We start from the raw sequence: 20,819 nt of genomic DNA, 5'->3' as shown, positions 1-20,819 counted from the left end.
AGGATATGCATTCCTGCATCACAGACTACTTGCACATTGAGGGAGTGGAACTGCTTTCTGTTGCGGTAGGCTGCCTCCATTCAATGGGGTGGAATGATGGCCACATGAGGGCAGTCTATAGCTCCTATTATATTTGGAAAATGGGCAAAGGCATAGAAACCACGCTTGAGGTCCATCAGGTCCTGTCTGTTGCGAGAAAACCGTATGTATCGAGGCATATGGGCTATAACTACTTCAATGACCTGGTCCAGACACCTTGAAAAGGTGCTTTGAGACATCCCACCCACAACAGCTACTGTGGATTGGAAGGAGCCATTTGCTGTGAAGTTCAGGGCGGCCAAGAGTTTGGTGAGGCCGGAGACAGCACGGCTCTTTCTGGTTCGAGGGTCAAGACTTCATATATGTCCAGGATAGCTCGAGAGCTGAGACGAGACCTGGTGATCAGAACATCCTCTGGCATACCCAACAATGAGGTTCGTGGAAGATAGATCCACTGCCTGTACCTGTGGCGACGTCAACCCACATCCTGGTGTCTGCGGTGGGCCTGCTCAGCCATGACGTGAGCTTGCCAAATACACTTGGGAATGTGTAGATGTTGTTGGGAACATTGACCTACTAAGATCAAGCCTTTTTATTGGTCCAGAATGGCTTGGTAGGTATGTGGGGGATTGGTTAAAAACATTTCCCTCACTGCGATAATATCGCAGGGTGAGCTATGCGCAGCGATACTGCCTATCACTTTTGAAAAAGGTGTAGTTATTGGCCGCGTTAAGAGCCGCGATAAGAGCGCAGTCCTTTCGCGGTTTGCGGTAAATCCTTCCTACTTTACATTTGTCCTGCCCCAACTCCGCCCCTGAATACTTAATTTAAAATTTGAATTTGCATACCGCGATAAGCCCTTTTACCGCGGCGTGCGATAAGTCCTTAGAAAATAAGGCCCTAAAACAGCAACTAAAGACATATATAAAAACCTGAGGTACCATCATGAATGTAATTTTAATTAGTCTTCAGCATGTTTCCCCATCATATAGAAATTTCCCCAGACTGCACATACTGAAAGCATCTCTGTCTGTTTATAATGCATGGCAAAATAGCACACAATGCCGGGAACTGCTTCCAGACATTTTATGGCTTGCAAACAACATTAGAGCAGGCCTTGTAATCAATGTGCAAATTCCATTTAAGTGGGTAGAACTTGATATGCCAGGGAAATAAAACATTCTAGAGAAGCAAATTCAAGACAGACTTCATCCTATATGTTACTTTGCATGAAAGAAACTCAAAGGGAGAAGTTTTCACTTTGGAAAGTACAGGGGTAGCATTTTACAGTCTTAACATCTTAATTTTCCAGGGAAAAATAGCCAAAGGAAAAGAGACAAATATTTAATAAAGAACAAAGAGGTCTTGTGTATATTGTAAACAACTAAATGTTACTAAGGTTTAAGGGCTGTCTGTGGGAAAAGTCATTTGAGAATCTGATTCCTCCAAGTTAAAAAATAATAATAATAATAATTCTAAGTTAAAAGGAGCTCCAAATATTTTCAGCACTATGATCATTTTCAAATCTCCTCCTCTTCCCCATCAAATGGCCTTGAAATTGGAAAACCAGTCTAGAAAACAAAATTATTATTATTATGATTTTTAATGAGCAGTGGTGCGGGCTTGTCCTGCGCCGCTACCCATAACAAGGGGAGAGGTACGCACAGGTCAGGTCCAAGAAGAAGGGGGGGTGGGGGATGAGGGAGAATCGAGCGCGAAAGTGGGAGCCAATAGGAAGCCACCAGCTATTCAAAATCCTATTGGCTTAGGGTCAGCAACCGCAGCAGGATCAGTTTGGGCGCTTCAAGGAGCAAGGGAGGGTGCGTGAGCTGAGTGGGGCATTTTTTCCAGCATTTTTGCTTCGGGTTTTTGCTAGCCTCGTTACCCTCCCCTTTGGGACTTTGTGTCTTAAAAAATAAGAATTATAATAGGAATACTTAAATAATTACTTAACCAGCTTAGGGCGTGAACTTTTCATTTCCATTAGGCCCGGCTCAGTCTCTGCTGGCTCCATGCAGCTCGCATCCAGAGCTCGGTCTGGTGCCTCCAGCCCTGTGGGTGGCAAATTCCTGCAGTGGCTCCCGATGGCTGACGTCCCAGTGGTCAGCGGTTCTGTCTAGCAGGCATGTGCAGACGAAGTATTCGAGTCTCCCTCCCACTCCCCCCCTTCTACCCCCCCCCCCCCCCCCCCCCCCGTTCAGCCTCCGGTTGACAGTGGGCCTGAGGCTGGACCTTTCCCCCCCCCCCCCCCCCCGAGCTTTTGGCCCCGAAAATTTTCGGGGGATTTGTTCATTGACACACACCCCCCACCCCCCACCCCAGCACCATTAAGGCTAAAGTCCCTAGTGCCTCTCACGCCCTCGGGATTAAAAAAGGCGTGCTGAAAGGGCAGACTAGGTCCGTGTTAAGAAAAGGGTTGGGGCACCAGCCACCTGCAGTGCACCCCCCCCCCCCCATCCCGAGCTCCACGAAATAGTAGAAAAGTATGTTTCCAAGAGCAGGACGAGCCTGCCCAAGGGGGAGGTGTTGTTAAAAATGTTGGAATTCAGAGTGCCCAGAGAGGTAAGAAGCGGTTGGTACCCTCCAAGGTGAGAGAGGCAAGAGGAGTCGGGTTCCACAGGGTTAGGGAGGCTGTGCAGTTCAGTGGTTCCCCTTCTAGGAATGAGGAAAGTTTCCCGTGTGAGAGTGTGCCATTTTCAGTTCAGTGCAGGCCTGCCCGCCAGGGTAAGGGAGTGCAGAGGGGTGGCGTCCCAGGTGCCCTGCCTGTGGAACCGCGGCATAGTTTCTCCGAAGAGAGGGCTAGCATCCTCGCTAGGCCAAGGAGTAAGATAAACACTGATTGGGGAACCATTGAGAAGAGAGGAGAAGTGCGAAGAAGTATTATTGCTTCGGTTCCAAAGGGAATAGGTTGGGAAGGGTCATCGCAGTGCAGGTATGCTGGCAGTTCTCCTGGCATCTCTTTTTTTCCTGCAGAGGTCGAGGGCGGTGACTATCCAAGCACTTCCAAGCAGGAAGCATGGAGGGACAGAGCCTACGACGTTTCAGAAGTTCAGCACGAGGTGGGAAGATGGAGGCCAAGAGTTCCAGATTCAGAGGAGCAAAGAATGTATTTGCGAAGTGGTGAAACGGGTGAGTTGGAGTCGCAGGGCTATCAGGGTAAGAAGAGTAAAGGAAAAAGGAAAAGGAGAGATAGGAGTTCAAGTTCGGACTCTGATAGTAGTTTGGACAAATCTTCTAGCTCTTCGTCAAGCGAGGCAGAGAGAGAGAAAAGATCTAATTTTAGGGTGGGCCCGATGCAGGATGTGGGCCATCCTGGTTTAGCGTCCTTATCTGAGCTGTGGGAGGAAGTGCCCAGACGGCTGAGGCGGTGGATAAGAAAACACAAATATGTTAATATATTTAAATTATTAGAGGGAAGAAGAGGGGGGAGGAAGGAAAAGAAGAAGAATAAAAAGAAGAATAAAGGGGGCGATGCTGGACCCAAAGTGTCCAAAAATATTTTGAATTGGATGAGGGGTTTCTTGCGGCTGGCCAGCGTGGTCGGCCATTTCCAGCCACAACAGTATGGGTCGTTGTTGGCCTACGCCGACAGCATATTGGGCGCATTTAAGGATTATGAAGGTTGGGCTTGGCTCAACTATGATGAGTGCTTCCGGGATAAAATGGAAGGTAATCGTTAAATGTCTTGGGGCACACAGGACATTAATCTGTGGCTTACCCAAATGACAAACAAGTGCGCCAGTGGGCAAAAAAGTGTAGGTAGCGGGGGAGGGTCGAGTGGTGCAGATGGAAATATTGGTTCCTTTTGGAGCCAAGGAAGCGTGGCAAAAGGCGGTGCAACAATCAAACCAGCCAGGGATGGAGGTGACATCTGTTGGAGGTTTAATAAAGCCACTTACTTATTTCCGGAATGTAAGTTCTGACACGCCTGTGCAGTTTGTAGTGTGGTGCATTCATCCTCCAAATGCACTGCAAGTGCCAGCGGGACCTTGCGCAGAGGTGGGAAACAATGAAACGTGTTTAGATAAGGCCTTTTCGCCCATAATTCTAGATGAACTGTTAAAAAGTTTAAGTGCTTACCCTGATATAGAAGCAGCGGATTTATTAAGTAAAGGTTTTAAGTGGGGGTTTCGTATTCCTTATACAGGACCGGGGGCAGGGGGCAAATCGAAGAATGCTAGGTCAGTAGTGAGTTTGAGAGAGGTTGCAGTAAATAAATGAAAGGAGGAAATAGCTTTAGGGCGCATAGCGGGACCTTTTCAGGACCCATCTTTTTCCAAAATGCATTTATCCCCTTTAGTGGTAATTCCTAAAAAGATCCCAGGAAAATACCGGCTTATCTTGAACCTGTCTTACCCTAAAGGTGTATCCATTAACAATTTTATCCCTAGGAGCAAATGTTCAGTAAAATATGCGTCATTTGATCTGGCGTTAAAGTTGGTCAGAGCAGCAGGTAGGGGAGCGTTGTTAGCTAAAGCAGACATTGAATTGGCTTTTAGGATACTCCCAATTCATCCTAGTAGTTTTCATTTACTAGGGTTCATCTTTGAAGGTGAGTACTAGGTGGATAAGTGCCTGCCGATGGGTTGGTGATATCCTGTGCCTATTTTGAGGCCTATAGTTCCTTCTTGCAGTGGCAGACGGAAAAAGAGAAAGGGGAGATCAGTATGCTCCACTATCTGGACGATTTCCTATTTGTAGGGCAAGGGAACTATGAGCAGTAGGGATGTGCAGAGGGACGCCATACGTTGCATTCGGGATTCGTATTCGTCGGGAGTCAGATACGTTGCATTCGGCAAGGGGGGGCCCCCGATATGTACATGCATTAATTCTTATTCGTTTCCCGGCTAAAATTGAATTAAGTACAACCCCCCCCCCCAAGACTTACCAAAACTCCCTGGTGGTCCAGCAGGGGGTGTGGGAGCCATCTCCTGCACTCACACCCTCGGCTGCCGGTATTCAAAATGGACCCAATAGCCTTTGACCTTCTATGTCACAGGGGCTACCAGTGCCATTGGTCAGCCCTTGTCACATGGTAGGAGCACAAGCTGGTGCCGGCCAGTTTTGTTAAGTCTTGGGGGGGGGTCAGGAGGGTGGGGGGTTTGTTTAAATTTGCCTCTTTAGACAGCTGAATAATTCGGTGAAGATTTGTTGTATTTGTGGGGAATTGCTATACATTTCGCTTCCCCATGAATACAACGAATATGGCCCTATATGTTGCAGATTACAAATACGTAGGAAACGAATGCACACCCCTAATGAGCAGTGTAGTAATCAGTTAGATGGTTTTTCAAAAGTGGCAAGTAGGCTGGGGGTACCTATAGAGCAGCATAAGATGGAAGGGCCGATCACACAATTAACTTTTCTGGGAATTGAGTTGGGCACAATGGCACTCGAGTCTAGGCTGCCGATGGACAAGGTTATCAGGTTAAGAGACCTGGTGCACGAAGTAAGTCGAGCAAAAAAGATTACTTTGAGAATGATGCAATTTTGCAGGAAGGGTAATTCTGGTTGGTCAGGCATTTATCAGGAGGTTGTCCTCGGCCACGGCGGGGATTAGAGTGGCACATGATTTTATTAGAATAACACACGCAATCAGGGATGAATTAAAAACTTGGGAGGTATTTTTGGAAGGATTTAATGGGGTCTATATAATGCAGGATATGAAAGTAACAAATGATGAACTTGAGTTGTTTTCGGATGCGGCAGGGGCTTCAGGTTTTGGGGTGTTTTTTCAGAGCAAATGGTGTGCTGAGCCATGGCCAGATGCTTGAATAGCTGAAGGTATCATGAGGAACATATCTTTTTTGGAGTTGTTTCCCATTGTGGTGGCGATGGCTATCTGGGGCAAGGATTTGGCTAAAAAGCGAGTGGTTTTTCGATGTGGTAACCTGGGAGTAGTGCAAGTTATTAATTAGTTGTCTGCCAAATGTTTGAAGGTATCGTCGTTATTAAGGGAGTTGGTGGGCGTTTGTTTGAGGAGGAATGTTAGGATAACAGCTAAGCATGTCCCAGGAGTTGAAAATATTATAGTGGATGCCCTTTCTCGTTTTAAGTGGAAGGTCTTCCGATCGCTGGCTCCAGGCATAGATGCGGTGGCAGAGAGGTGCCCAGAATATCTGTGGACATTAGGGCTGAAGAAGAGTGGGCGCAAATAAAAAAAGTCGGTGGCCCCATCAACTTGGGCAGCGTATACGGTGGGAAATCATGAGATTACATGATTCCTGATGGGTAGGGGTTGGGCAGGAGGGCCAGCAGGGGATCATTTTGTGGTGCAATACATCACATTGGCTAAGTCTCATCAATATTCTTTGTTCATGGTAAAAGCGAACCTGGGAGGTTTCACCTTCTTTCAGAAGTTAAGGGGTTGGCGTAACCCCACTTTGAGTTTCAGAGTGAAGCAAGTTTTAGTAGGCTGGTGTAGGGAATGGGGGGGGGGGGGGGGGGCAGGAGGAGACCTATTAGATATTTTGATGTAGTGGATATTGCGAAGTGCTTGGAGCACGTTTGCAGTTCAGAGTATGAAGGTTCTTTTATTCAGAGCAGCCTTCTCATTAGCATTCTTCAGAGCATTGCACATAAGCGAACTGGTAGCCAGTTCCAAATTTAACACTCGAGGTATAGGGTTGATGGAGGGGCAGGTTAGGGTGGAGAAAGACAGCGTTTGTTTATTTCTGAAAAAAATCTAAGACCGATCAATACGGGAAAGGGTATTGGATTAGGATGGGCAGGGCAGCCCATGCAGTAGTGTGCCCAGTAAGAATCTTGCAGGAGTACATGCACATGCACCCTGGAGTGGAAGGGTTGTATTTAGTGCAGAAGAACGGAACGTCGCTCTCGAGTTTTCAATTTTCAAAGGTTTTAAATAAAGTAGTAGGGGTCATGGGCTGGGATAGGAGCATAGGAGCAGCGACGACAGCAGCCAAATTGGGAATGGCTGAGGGCGAGATAAAAGTCATTGGCAGATGGGGTTACATTCATAAATAAGGGAAGGTGGTAGTTATGGTAGTAACAAATGTTTCTTCTTTTGCAGAACCAGTAGGAGTGTGCCTGGGTCATGGGTCACTCGTTTGTGCATTGGGCGCAGCATCGGGCACAAAGGAGACCCTATGGGGAAGATTTGCAATTAAAGAGGCTTCACTGGAAAATATGTTGGATGGGAAAGAAGGGCATGAAATGTTCCGAGTTGGTATCCTTCTTCAGGGACAAGTGCAGATCCGAGGGGTTCCAAAAATGTTATTAATACATTTGGGTGGTAATGATATCGGGAAGGAATCATGTAGAGCTTTAATTTCTCACATGTGCAAGGACATGGCCTTAATATTGACAAGGTGGCCTAGCATAAAATTGGGTTGGTTTGATATCATTATTCATTTTAAATTGAAGGAGGAACCCATATGGAAAAAAGGAGTGAAAAAAGTAAATCGGCAGATGGGGAGATGGGTAGTGCAACAAGGGGGGTTTTGGGTGCTCCACCAGTGGGCCTGGGAAATGTTAGCCGGCTTTTTCAGGAGAGATCGCGTACATCTGTCTGATGTGGGGCTGGATTTATTTAATAACACCCTGCAGGAAGGATTAGAAGCAGTAATTCAGGATATTGTTGGGGCCACAGTGGGGGAACAAGGAAGCTAAGTTTCCTTGTTTGGTGGCGGAAACCTGAGCCCAAGTTTAATGTGTATATAAATTGTTTGATAATTGTTTTGGGGGGCGAGTCTCGTGCAGTCAGGAGAGAGGCTGCTGCACGAGAAGGTCAAAAGAGCTAGGGGCTAAAGCTCATTAACCACTGTTTACCATCGCTGGGACGAGGCGGGGTAAGTAAGGGGGGCAAATTGCTTACTACTGGGACGTAGTGGTGAGTAACCTGAACAGAAGCGAAAGGGGGTGGGGCCTACATGTTGTCAGCCACATGTTTATTGTATGTGCTTGGGTTGGTGAATTAAACTGCGGCCTTTTATAACGCCAACAGTTGTCTTCTATTATTTGAAGGGAGGGGGTCCTGTTATGCCAAGAGCAGGTCTTGACTCCCTTGTTATTATTATTAACAGTGTTGCTGGATATTTTTTTGGCCCCAGCCAAAAATGATTGCTGACTCCTGTGTTACACTTTTCAAAAAATTATCCAACTTGGAAAACCAATATGGATGCAAGGACTTGTTTCTTATTCTTGTATGTAGCTTTATTACATTCTACAAAATTACTGCCACAATATATTCTATACATAGTGTAATATTTTATCAATGGCTGGATTGAAAGGTTCGCTGGATAAACTTACCAGCTAACTTTGGAGCGATCTCCAATTGTTCAGCCACACTACTGAATATATCTGGCTTTCATAAAGATAGCCAGGTATGTTTATCTGACTATCTTAAAGATTGACATGATTAGAGTAAGTTAGCCAGATAAGTTATCCAGCTAATTTAACTCCACCCTGGAATGCCTCCAAATGCCTGAAGGTTTAGGGGTGCAGGGACCTGTCTGCTATAGGGTACTTCCAGTTCCCCTCCCACTTCACTTCACAATCCTAAATTCAGGAAAATATGTTTTCTCCTCAGAATTAGACTTTTATTTATCAGATTTAGCAGGATTTAGCATTTAGAAGATAACAATTCCTCTCTCTCTAACATCCTGACCACTAAGCACCAGTTTAACCTAAAGCAGTGGTTCCCAACCCTGTCCTGGGGACCTCCCAACCAGTCAGGTTTTCAGGAGATCCACAATGAATATGCATGAGAGAAAATTTGCATGCACTTCCTCCATAACATGCAAATTTTCTCTCATGTATATTCTTTGTGGATCTCCTGAAAACCCGACTGGCTGGGGGGTCCCCAGGACAGGGTTGGGAACCACTGCCCTAAAGAATGTTCTGTACCATGGGTGGTTTCAAACATGCCATAAACCTTAGCCTGCCTAATATATTAATATTTATGACTAGCTTACTTATCCCCGGTCCCAACTTCAGGCAATTTTCCTCTGTTTTTTCCTCTGAAGCAGGCGCTGGTGGAGGTCTGAAGAATCATCTGGGAAGGAGGCTTGCTTCCGGGTCTGGTACTGGCAGAGTTTCTGGGCTATCTGGGGTCTTACTTCTGAGTCTGGCACTGGCTGAGCTTCCGGGCTACTCTCAGCTCCTCACCACCTCAGACTCCGCGCTACTGTCCAAGCCCAGGCAGGGTGTCTCCACTCTCTGGTCACCTGGTCACACCTAGTCTTCTCCCTCCTCGATAGCAGTGGTAGCTGGGGCTGCTTTGGGTTCACTTTCTTTCTCTTTATTTGCCCCGGCTTTTACTTTCCAGTGATAAATAAGCATAAGTTCATGTATAATCATGTAGTGGGTGGAGGGTCTTTGCCGCATTACAGGTCTTTTCTCCCCTCTCCTGCAATGACTGGACTGAGACTGTATGCCAACATCCGTGTTTTCTCCATTTCAGAATGCACCCCCCTTCATCCAATGCTGGGGTCCCCTCTGACCTCTTCCCTTGGCCAGACTGTGACTTCTGCTTATGAGCTTAAGTTGCTGCATTGTCCCTTTGCCTTGGTTTCATTTACACAGGAGCTTACAAACAGGAAGAGCTTCATAAGTATCCTTCAGTTCTGGTTTAAAGTTCTCATCTAGGCAAAGTTTCTTTTCTTTACCTGTAACAGTGTTTTTGGGCCTGTCAGCATCTTTGTCTGTATCCTTTTTGGCTATTATGATTCATATTAGGCGCTTTCAGTGATTAAACATGGGTTATTTCCCTATATGCCCTTATGTAATCTAGCTAAAGTTTAGCCAGATAATGAGTTATCTGGCTAAACTTTAGGAAGATAAATAGGAGAAATATTGAAAATTTAGCATTTAGTTGGAAATCTTGTAAGTTATATTGCTAAATGCCACTGAATATTGACCCCAGAATGATAATTTGGGGATATGTCATCTGTATTCAGAAATGTTTCTATCTGCTTCAGGTTACTCTTTCAAGTAGGGTACTAAGCAAAACCATTTTTACCTAATTCAAATGAAAACAAAATTATGAATATCAAATTTCTTTCATATTTGTTCTAATTCTTGAGAATAAATAAGTATTAGAGTTTTGAATGCAAGAACATGAATGCAACATTACACTAATCAGCAAAAGGAATCAGGACTAGCATCAGCCTAATGCTATACTTAAATACTTAATATACAAAATTAAAGTATGACCACAAGATATCCTGTTTATATAAGCAGCCTATAGGATCATGAAAGATGCATACTTTTAATTCCTTGAATACTATATGTAGCTCCCATTCCTTTTAGCTCTTGTGCACAGGGTCACATGGGGAGAGTCATGGACCATTACCTCTCAGAGTTCCATACAGGGGGGACAAATCAAGATTTCCTTTTTTGTTTTGTTCTCTGTGGGACTCTTCTGAACACTAGTTCAGGCATGCCACTCTTCATTCCTCTTCTGTTAAGAACATAAGAACATAAGAAATTGCCATGCTGGGTCAGACCAAGGGTCCATCAAGCCCAGCATCCTGTTTCCAACAGAGGCTAAAACCAGGCCACAAGAACCTGGCAATTACCCAAACACTAAGAAGATCCCATGCTACTGATGCAATTAATAGCAGTGGCTATTCCCTAAGTAAAATTGATTAATAGCCATTAATGGATTTCTCCTCCAAGAACTTATCCAAACCTTTTTTGAACCCAGCTATACTAACTGCACTAACCACATCCTCTGGCAACAAATTCCAGAGCTTTATTGTGCGTTGAGTGAAAAAGAATTTTCTCCGATTAGTCTTAAATGTGCTACTTGCTAACTTCATGGAATGCCCCCTAGTCCTTCTATTATTCGAAAGTGAAAATAACCGAGTCATATCTACTCGTTCAAGACCTCTCATGATCTTAAAGACCTCTATCATATCCCCCCTCAGCCGTCTCTTCTCCAAGCTGAACAGCCCTAATCTCTTCAGCCTTTCCTCATAGGGAAGCTGTTCCATCCCCTTTATCATTTTGGTTGCCCTTCTCTGCCTTCTGGCTGTTCCAAAATAAAAATTTTTTACAGTAACCTGGTGGCAGGAAAAAACAAAGTCTAACTGTATACACTGATTGATAATGCACCAACAGCAACAAAGTCCAAACTGGTCATAAAAGATCCAAATGCATTCTCTTTTCACACTGTCTCCCAAACAGGTATGATCTTAGGAACAGATACCCTTCCTTCCCAGGCCCTCTCAGTGGCTTTTGGGTAACTAAAATCTAACATAGTAACATAGTACATAATAGGGATGTGCAGAGCAAAATTTTATGTTCATATTTTTTATGTCCGAAAGGGGGTACCACTTGCGGCCAATATGGACATAAAAAAAATCCAATGAGTTGGGTATATGTACATATGTGCAAAAAAAAAATTTAAACCCCCTCACCCTCCTTAATCCCCCCCCCAGACTTACCACAACTCCCTGGTGATCGAGCGAGGAGTGAGGACGTCATTTCTGCAATCCTTGGCGAGAAGCATGTGACGTCGGTGGCACGTCGAGTGACGCGGCGTCACGTGATTCCCGGCTCGTTCGCGCCGGACGGCTCGTTCGGCCCAAAAAGAACTTTTGGCCAGCTTGGGGGGGCCTCCTGACTTGCCGGGAATCACGTGACGCCGGCGTCACTCGACGTGCCGCTGACGTCACATGCTTCTTGCCAAGGATTGCAGAAATGGCGTCCTCACTCCTCGCTCCATCACCAGGGAGTTGTGGTAAGTCGGGGGGGGGGGGATTAAGGAGGGTGAGGGGGTTTATATTTTTATTTTGGCTCAACAATCGCGATTTCCCACATATCGAACATATCTATGTTCGATATGTGGGAAATCCGATCGTTTATGTCGAATCAATTTTTTAAGTAAAAAAAAAATATGAGTTGCGTTTTACTAATGCGGTCAATCCGAATGCACACCCCTAGTACATAATAATGATGGCAGAAAATGACCCAGCAAGTTTTCCATAGTAGTAACTGTCACTCTGTGCAGGCTACCCCCAAGCCTCATGTTAAACGTAGCAACATTTACAATCAAAACCAAATAACTGTTAAACTCATAACAAAATAACTGCTAGAAACATTTTTATTCAGTGAGCAGCCTTCTTGATAATTTAGACAATGCTGCTTGAACGTTCTTTGCTTTTGGACTTGGCCATAGAAGCAGTTATGTGCTTTATCCCTAATGTTCTGCTTATCAGTACCCCAGACTGTAAAAGTTGGGGCCCAGCACTGGCTGAGTCCTGAATCCAATTCCCTTTTTCCCCCCACTGTCAAAGCAGAGAGCGAGCATAAGCATCAAGGCTATATGGTTAAGGGAAGTAATCCCCATGCCTTCTGCTAAGAGTAGTAACTGCTACTCCATGCAGGTTACCCCCATGCACTCTTTCCTTCAGTTCCAACCTCTAGTGTTTAGGGATACACAGTGTTGTCTCATGCCCTTTTTAATTATCTTCTTTTCTCTGTTCCTCTCCTTCTCTTCTCTTAGCAAGCTTTAGCAGACTTTCTTTACCAGCCAGCACTCTGTGGATTTTCCCAGTACACTCATCTGTGAGAGAGTGCCCCTATTTTCCCTTATAAACCTTTGTAGGACCAAGATAGATGTCTGTTCCACCTTAAATACCCTAAAGGAAGAATGCTCCATTGGCGAGACACTGCTGGGCAGAAGAAGCTCAGGTGACATGACCAATGAGAGGGGAAATAAGAGTGGAAGCCCAGCTGGGATGGACAGAATAGGAGCTCCTGAACCGCTCTTGGAAGTTGTATGTAAAGAAGACTGTGAAGGTAGGCGGTATTGTGAAGTTTATTTTGCTGTGTGACGTTAATAAAGTGAAATTGCAAGAGGAAAGGCTGGAAACAGTGTTTACTGCTCCAGTCCAGAGGATTTTGCTCAGCCAATCCTTACATAATCCTATAGATTCTAAGGAATATGTTTCTCCTCAGGACTCGTCAGGCTCGTTTTCTTCAGGAACAATTCTTCCTCCAAAACTCTCTAGACTCCCAGGAATTCTCCCTTCCTGGAATCCTTCACCTCAGCAGGCCTGGTTAATGTCTTCCTCAGGTCACCGCTACCTTCCCTGAGCATAAACAAATTATTCTCCTGAACATCCCCTAAGAAGGGATGGGCCCAATAGTATCTCTCTATGAAGAGAGAGCACCCAGAGCAGATCTTGGAATCCCTTCTTTTAACTCTTTAGGACTCTCTCTGCATCATATGGGTGCTGGGATTTTATACTGTCTCATAAAGCATCCCTTTGGGGAGTGCTATACCTCCTTAACAAATGGACATTATGCTGACATACTCAAGGGCAAGGTCTAGTGGGTCCTCTGCTATACTCTGAGGGTACTCAGATCAGCTGATGCTTATTGTTGCGATGTTTGTAAGGGGCAAAAATGGACAATCCCTTACATGTACATAACAATGAGTAGTTAAATGAGGAACAGAATCACAACCAGGTAAGTTTGTGTTTTGACTAATATAATGCTTTAAAAATGTATCTGCTTCAGCAATATATGTGGCAACCATCCGAACAAGTGCCCAGAATCTGGCTTTGAATTCATACCAGAGAAACAAGACAGCAGAAAAAGACCATTTGGCCTCTCTTGTTGGCCTCCCTAGTTGTACCAACTGCTCGGTTCTACAATCCCTACCACTCCTTCAGATATTGTCCATGTCTTCATCACCTCCACAGAGAGATTTTTCCATTCATTCAACACTCTTTCTGTAAAGAAATATTTCATTAGATTACTCCTGAGTCTACCCCCTTTCACCCATGACTCTTTGCTCCAATACCTCTTTTTTGTAAAAGAGATCCATCTCCTGTGCATTGATACCTTGAAGGTATTTAAATGTCTCAATCATATCACCTATATCCCACCTTTTCTCTAGGGTATATAACATATCTTTCAATCTTTCAATCTGTCCCCATACACTTTACAACAAAGTCAACTGACCATTTTTGTAGCCACCCTCTTGACCAACTCTAATCAGTTTATATAGTTTTAAAGATGCGGTATCCAGAATTGTACACTGTATTCTAAATGAGGTCTCACCGAAGACTTATACAGGGGCAATATCACCCCCTTTTTTCTGCTGACCATTCCTCTTCCTATGCACTTAAGCATCTTTCTGGCTTTAGCTGTCATTTTATCCACCTGTCTGACCACCATGAGATCATTATAAATGCTGACCCCCAAATCCTGCTCCTGTTTCAGGAATAGAAGAATTTCACCACCTATACTGCTCTGCTCCCTCGGGGTTTTGCAGGCCAAATGCATGACTCTGCATTTTTTAGGATTAAATCTTAGCTGCCAACTTTAGACCATTCCGAAAGCTTTGCTAGGTTCCTCTTAATGTTTCCCACTTCTTTATGGGTGTTTACTCTGTTGCCGATTTTAGTATCATCTTGAAAAAGACAAACTTTTCCCAATAGTCTTTCTGCAATATTGCTGAATGTTGAAAATAACTGATCCTCTCCTCGGAGGGAAGTCCATTTATCATTACCCTTTCTCCCCTTCCACTTAACCAGTTTCTATTTTCTAACCCACGTTAGGGCCCATGTCAAGTTCACTTAATTTATAAGCCACCCATGTGGATCTGTGCCAAAAGCATTAAGCAAATCCAAGTGCACTACATGCCTCCCCTGATCCAACTCTCTAGTCACCCATTCAAAGAAAATGATCAAATTTGCCTGACAAGACCTAGCTCTGGTAAACCCATGCTGTCTCGGACCCTGTAATCCATTGGATTCTAGAAACTGTGCTCTCCTCTACTTTAGCAGCAAGCTCATTACTTTACTCACCACAGAGGTCAGGCTTACCAGCTGGTAGTTCCCATTCTCTTCTTTTCTTATTCATATCTTCCATAACAAGCATGGCACCCCCTCAATTTCAGCTGCTATATGTACTAGGGATGTGAATCGTTTTTCAACGATTAAAATTATCGTCCGATAATGTTTATATCGTCTTAAATCGTTATAGAACACGATACAATAGAAATTCTAACGATTTATCGTTAAAAATCGTTAAATCGTGTTAGTGCGCACTAACTCGAGTTAGTGCGCACTAACTCCCCGTTAGTGCGCACTAACTCGATTTAGTGCGCACTAACTGAAAATGATACAAATAAACACTTTCCAGGTCACTGAAGGTCAGTTAGGAATGAATATGTGTTCCTATTGGCTGGCTGCCCTCTTATCTATTGATATTACCAAGGTTACCACTGAGGTGATGGTTGGGGGGATGGGAAATGGAACTGGAAACTAACGAACACCAACAGAAAATGAAACAAAGTGTTCACACTTCCCAGGTCAGTAAAGGTCACTTAGGAATGAATATGTATGTATGTATTCCTATTGGCTGGCTGTGCTCTTATCTATTGATGTTACCAATATGGTTGGGGGGATGTGAAATGGAAACAGTTGGAAGCTTGACAAAAAAAGTAATGTAATGATCAGCACTCACGTGACTAGAACTTGTTTGTTTATTATTTTTGTTAGCAGGCACCTGAAATGCTAGTGCATGTTGAATTTGCCAATCACTGTGCATTTTAGAAAGGTGGTCCTGGCTGGAACTGTACACAGTTCAAATATATGTAATTGATTGTTGGTAAGTGTATTTTTTAAGTAGCCACACTGGCACCAGTATGTTTACTTTTCCTCCTACTTAACTCACTAGCTCAGCTTTGTAAGAAGGGCTTCTCTGCTTGTGTGTTGTTTTTGTTTGGTGTGAGGAGAGCAGAAACATCAGATCTTTATTCAATCTACTACAGTCATCTCTTACAGTGCCCTATCCCTATTAATACCAGGAGTGTTGTGATCTTCCTGCACACAGTGCCCTAACCCTGATACCAGTCTGAGACAGCTCCCTCCCTGCATTACTAGTGAGAGGCTGGCTTCACAGACAGGGGGGAGCTGCCTGACCCTCACTCCTGACTTCCCCCATGTCCCAGCTAGTGAATGGTGTGTGGGTGAGGGGGGGGGGAGGATGGTGAAGTCTGAGACAGCTCCCTCCCTGCATTACTAGTGAGAGGCTGGCTTCACAGACAGGGGGGAGCTGCCTGACCCTCACTCCTGACTTCCCCCATGTCCCAGCTAGTGAATGGTGTGTGGGTGAGGGGGGGGGGGAGGATGGTGAAGTCTGAGACAGCTCCCTCCCTGCATTACTAGTGAGAGGCTGGCTTCGCAGACAGGGGGGAGCTGCCTGACCCTCACTCCTGACTTCCCCCATGTCCCAGCTAGTGAATGGTGTGTGGGTGAGGGGGGGGGGGAGGATGGTGAAGTCTGAGACAGCTCCCTCCCTGCATTACTAGTGAGAGGCTGGCTTCACAGACAGGGGGGAGCTGCCTGACCCTCACTCCTGACTTCCCCCATGTCCCAGCTAGTGAATGGTGTGTGGGTGAGGGGGGGGGGGAGGATGGTGAAGTCTGAGACAGCTCCCTCCCTGCATTACTAGTGAGAGGCTGGCTTCACAGACAGGGGGGAGCTGCCTGACCCTCACTCCTGACTTCCCCCATGTCCCAGCTAGTGAATGGTGTGTGGGTAAGGGGGGGGGGGAGGATGGTGAAGTCTGAGACAGCTCCCTCCCTGCATTACTAGTGAGAGGCTGGCTTCACAGACAGGGGGGAGCTGCCTGACCCTCACTCCTCCGGGGTATTGTGATCTTCCTGCACACAGTGCCCTATCCCTGATACCAGGGGTGTTATGATCTTCCTGCATGCAGTGCCCTATCCCTATTAATACCAGGAGTGTTGTGATCTTCCTGCATGCAGTGCCCTATCCCTATTAATACCAGGAGTGTTGTGATCTTCCTGCATGCAGTGCCCTATCCCTGATATTGGGATGTGTGCAAGAAGATCACAACACCCCCGGTATCAGGAATAGGGCACTGTGTGCAGGAAGATCACAACACCCCCAGTATCAGGAATAGGGCACTGTGTGCAGGAAGATCACAACACTCCTGGTATTAATAGGGATAGGGCACTGTGTACAGGAAGATCACAATACCCCTGGTATCAGGGTTAGGGCACAAGTTCTAGTCACATTGACTGATCACATTACTTGTTTTGTCAAGCTACCAACTGTTTCCATTTCCCATCCCCCATATACTGTCAGTAGGAAACTTGGTAACATGAATAAATAAGAGGGCAGCCAATAGGAATACATATTCATTCCTAAACTGACCTTAACTGACCTGAAAAGTGTCAAATTGTATCATTTTCAGTTAGTGCGCACTAACTCCCAGTTAGTGCGCACTAACTCCCATTAGTGCGCACTAACTCGAGTTAGTGCGCACTAATCGGAAAAAACGATTTTTAACGATTTTTTAACTAAAAAATCGTGCCTAAGACGATTTTCTTGCCCTGCCACACGATTTCTATCGTTAAGACGATATGGAAAACGATTCACATCCCTAATATGTACATTGATCAATTCACAAAAGAAATCCTCTCTCTCTGTATGCAATTGATTCACTGAATGTATTGTGAAATTACAATGATCTAACTTTTTCCCACCATAACTTCATAACTAGATGTATACATTTGTGGCTAGTGGCTTCCTTTGAGAATTCCAATGTTCTACTGCACAGTACCAGCTTTATGGTGTCCTTGTTTTCAGTGCTCTAAAATAATGATTTGCAGAGCATAAGAGATGTACAAAGTTAATTTTTTTCTTAACAGAGCAGTGGGAATTATTTACTCCAGTAATTTCAATCTTGCAAGATTTCAGCTTAAATGTATATTATAAAGCACCAGGGGGACACTCAGCTAATAGGATACTGGAACTGACTACACATTCCAGTGTATCTCATTTCATATCCTATGGCATTGAAAAAAAAAAGTCAATGGACCACTCCATCGGGCTATAGTGGAAAATGTGTTTTGTTATTTATTTCCATCTAAATAACAAATGGGCCAAATATATTAGGACTTTTCCCACAGAGACAAAATGGGAAAATCTTGTTACTGTACTGACCCTTATTCTTAATTTAAAAATAATAAGTTTATAGCACCCTTGAATGCAAATTACTAAAATACTTCAGAACAAATTATTTCAATAGAAGCAGTCGGAATTAACTCTTCTGAGATAAGAATTTTACTATTTCATCTACTTGCCTTGCACTAGGGATGTGCATTTGTTTTGAAATTACATGAAAAATGCAGCAAATCAGATTATTTTGTTTCATGCCATTTCAAAACAACAAAAAAAAAAGAATCAGAAGAAATTCATTTTTAGTTCTGTTTCATTTTCCATTTTGGGTGCACAATTTGAAAATTGTGTTCCCAAAATGCAGCGTGTGCAAAATTAATTTTCAGCCAGATTTTAAAAGCACTACGCATGCACATTCCGCCTCCCACCCCGCCCTGAAATTCACGCCACCCACCTGGCATGCCCCCGACACGCCCCCCTTGCGAAGTTCCGGGACTTACGCACGTCCTGGGGCTTGTGCGCACCGCCGAGCCTATGCAAAATAGGCTCGGCGCACGCAGGGGGCTTTTAAAAGGGTTACGCGCATAACTTATGCGTGTAACCCTTTTAAAATCCGGCCCAATTTGTTTTATTGAGCTTTTTAGATCGCCCATTTTCATTCATAGCTGAAATCAAGTTGCATTCCAGTAGAGTAGGTATTTACAAATTGCATGCACAAAAATGGAAAATGATACAAAATGAATAAGACAAAAAATAAACAAATGAAGTGAAAGGAAACTCTGAAAAAAAATCCCCTACCTCACACTCCTCTCCTATCTAAACTATAAATCTGTATACTTAGACTTTTCCAACATCACCTACCTCAATTACTTATAGACATTAATACTCCATATGGGAGTTCAAAAAATTAAAAATATGTGATAGGATTGTGAGAATTATAATACAGGACAGTGTAGCCCATAACATCTATTTTTGATTGTGATTACTATTTTGACCCACAATCTTTGATTTAATTGTCCTTAATTTAAAACTCAATGCAGAAAAGAAAAGCTAAGAAAAAGAAAAGAAAAAAGATAAATATAAAAAAACATGGAATCTGTATCACATTTCTTGAGAAAAGTAGTTCTGAAGACTATTTCCTGTAGGAAGTGTTAGAAATTAAACTACATTTTCCTCTGGGATGTGAGGTTACTCATTAATAAAAATCTAAAAAATCCTCCACAAAACTTGATGCCACAAATAAGTTTTATTTTTGCTTTTGGATCATGTAGCTATTGAATGCCATATGCTGTGCTCTGATTACTTTAACATACTGATTACCATAATTTGCTCAATTAAAACATTTACAGAGAAACAATGATTTTATGTCAAATAGTCCTCATGAACACAAGGCAAACCACAATCTGAATCCTGATACCATGCTTATTTTCTGAGTGCTTTCCAGTTTTTTCTTATCCACAATAGCCAATCAGCCAAGCCAGTCTCAAAATTACACTTTGCAATACCAAACAGACATTTTCATAAAGCCTTGATTGGAACAATGGTACGTGCTGAAAAGTAGCAATGCTTCACCTTCATGTCAAATAAAGGCACAAACATTTTTTTTGCTTCTGCAGAATGCCAGGCAGCTGCAAAGTAACATTATCAACTAGGGACAAAAACATCTCCTATAAATGCCAATTTAAAGTAATTTATGCACAGGAATCCTAATGTGTGTCAGAAAATATGGTGAAAAGTATAACAATAAACTTTGTTAAACTTAAATGTTACATTCGTGCACGTGAATTTCTGTGCTATGCTTTGTTTAATTACTCCTCAAGGTTAAAAAAAAGCATAATGACAATTTCTAGCTTTCAACATATATCTTTTATTCTTTGTGTCAATAGATTCCACTTTGAAGTGCCAAAAAGTGGAATATGGATATGGCGGAGGTGTATGAAACAAGCTCTAACTACTTTGGTAATGTGAGGTGTCATCGACATATTAAAACGTGTGTTTCAGGGAATAATGCTCCATAAATCTAGCATAGGCACAATTCAATTGGCATGTAACACACAAAGAAAATACTGTTTTCTAATGGATTTAATGTAGCCAAAATAAGTTTTCATTCCAGCTCTATTAGCCCATATAATTAATGTTGTTCTGGTTCAAATGCTGTCTAACCATAGCCAGACAACATAAGAAGTTCATTTTAGAAATTAAGTTAAAAAATATTCTTTTCAGCTACATTAACTATAAGAAAGAACAAGATAAATTCCATGAACATTGTGATCCTCTCTGTCCTCTTCTTTATTTTTATATCTGTTCTAGATCTTGAATTCCCTTTGTCAAAATCCCCTTCTATCCAACTAAGTATAACCTGAAAGCACATCTTAATATTAGAGAAGGTCATGATATAGCATGTTGAAACTGTCATTGGAAATACGCTGTAGTTTTAGTTCTTCTTCAGGAAAGTCAGCCATCAGCTATTGATGCTATGTTTCAGCTAAGCTATTGCCATGGTATAAGAATATTGTTTGAGTATTTGCAGGTCCTTTATTTTTATAGGGAAATCTTATCATCGTCTAAGATTACCTTATCCTATGAATGATTTGAATCTGCAGAATTTATACATGCATATTTTTTCCTTGGTTTCATATCACTGTTTCAACAGGTAGTACTATTACATAAGCTCAATAAATTCTGCAGACTTAAGTAAAAGGTCACAAGTCAAATTACAGGAGGTGGATGCACAGACGACTGGAATCTGTTACCTGGACCAACCCTTCAATATCAGAAGCCAGAATATAAAAAAAATGTGTTTAAGATGGTAATGATAATTTTGGAAATGTATTAACTCCAGGCAATTTGTCACAAATTCAAGTTTAC

The sequence above is a fragment of the Rhinatrema bivittatum genome, chromosome 9 (genome assembly GCF_901001135.1).
Source record: "Rhinatrema bivittatum chromosome 9, aRhiBiv1.1, whole genome shotgun sequence".
In the NCBI taxonomy this organism is placed as follows: domain Eukaryota; kingdom Metazoa; phylum Chordata; class Amphibia; order Gymnophiona; family Rhinatrematidae; genus Rhinatrema; species Rhinatrema bivittatum.
The sequence above is the reverse complement of the archived record's forward strand: the minus strand, read 5'-3'. Positions refer to the sequence as shown.